Source organism: Galeopterus variegatus, unplaced genomic scaffold, assembly GCF_000696425.1.
Source record: "Galeopterus variegatus unplaced genomic scaffold, G_variegatus-3.0.2 Scaffold188, whole genome shotgun sequence".
In the NCBI taxonomy this organism is placed as follows: domain Eukaryota; kingdom Metazoa; phylum Chordata; class Mammalia; order Dermoptera; family Cynocephalidae; genus Galeopterus; species Galeopterus variegatus.
This window is the reverse complement of record NW_007726299.1, coordinates 60,746-62,197: the sequence shown is the minus strand read 5'-3', so window position 1 is coordinate 62,197 and position 1,452 is coordinate 60,746. Positions and strand designations below refer to the sequence as shown.

Here is a 1,452-nt window from a genome sequence, read left to right as displayed (position 1 = left end):
TATTTTTCTCTTGCATATTGAGCTCAGTGGGAGGAAGGCAAAATAATCATCCAGGGGACACTGGAAGGAGCAAAGCAAAAATAAGGTGGCAGCAAACATTGCAAAGGATCTCCAGGGCAGGCACCATGGTGGCTAGGAGCATATGCTTTGGAGCCAGGCCAGACTGAGTTTGAGTTCTCAAATCTGCCACTTTCCAGCTCTATGGCCTCAGGCCAGTGCCTCAACCTTTTTGAGCCTTATGCCTAAAAAGGGGTTAAAAATAATACCTGTTCATAATGTCATGAGATGTAATGTAATGTTGTTTATGCTTTACACAATGACTGGTATACAACAAGTGCCCAGTACATAGTGATATGGTGATGATGGTGATGATTAAGATCAATACCTTTAAGTGATGGGGCAGTTCTGCCCTATTTTTCTTGGTAGTGAAAGAGGGTATTTAAATCTCTTCATATGTATGTATATGGGCCTTTAGTCTCAATAAGTACTATGTGCTCCACCTCCTGCCTCTTCCCCAGGCCCGCTCCCAGGAGTCGGAGTCCACATTTCCCCAGGAGCAGAGAGGGGCTGGAGCAACCACTCTGCTCTGCTATTCTTCTCAAGAACTGCAGGGACATAAACTCCAGAGTTGCCTGCTTTCTTCACACCATGTCCCCTAGCACAGGGCAGGTACTGAGTGCATATTTGCTGAGTGAAAGCTGCTGGATAAATGACCTCTGCTGACCAAGAACAGTGCCCGCAATCTCTTCTGGCTGAGGTTGGGTTTAGCAGCCACACTGCTTCCTTGCCTTTGGACTCATGAACCAGCACTGGCATCCTCAACCATGGAAGGATGCTTGGTTGGGGTAGAAATGGGGCTTTAGTTCAGCCACACTCGAAAACAAACAAAGCTGTCTGCTGGTGTCCACTGGAAGGTCAGACCTGTTCTGGGTATGGGTGGAGTTAGGGCAGCTGGATATAAAATGAGTGATCTGCTTAACAATTACTTTGTTCATTATCCCAGCTAGGAATAATTTATTCAGATTTGTCCTGGAAACAAAAGAGTAAAAATAAACCCAAGCAACCAATTTGCCAAATATAAACTCATTTCTTACAGGACCAGCAGACTCTTAAGAGGCCACAAGCAACTAGGAAATGAGAGAAAGCTCTAGACTGCAAACACAGGCCCAGCACAGTTTGATTCTACACTTGATCTTGGCCAAAAGGTCGAGAAGTGCTAGAGTTCTATTCTAATAATCTGATCATCACCATATTTTGAGCTCCATTTAGCTGCAGCCCACAAATGGGAACAAAATCTTTTGCATGTCTACATGTATTTCTCAGGAAGAAAGTGCAAACCTTTCATTTTTTCTTTCTCTCCCACATTTCCTTTTCCCTTTAGATTGGAGAATGTGAGCCTAATTTCTCTGCAAAGTACTTGGCTTAGGGGCCAGAAAAGGCCATCACTGAACG

The 1,452-nt window shown here is 44.5% G+C and overlaps 1 protein-coding gene across 1 annotated transcript in view; it reads right to left on the bottom strand.

The window, feature by feature from the left end:
- Positions 1–1,452, bottom strand: part of FER1L6 (fer-1-like family member 6) — a gene marked incomplete at its 5' end in the record, with an annotated part of 120,763 nt that overhangs the window by 61,893 nt on the left and 57,418 nt on the right. The window lies entirely within an intron of this gene.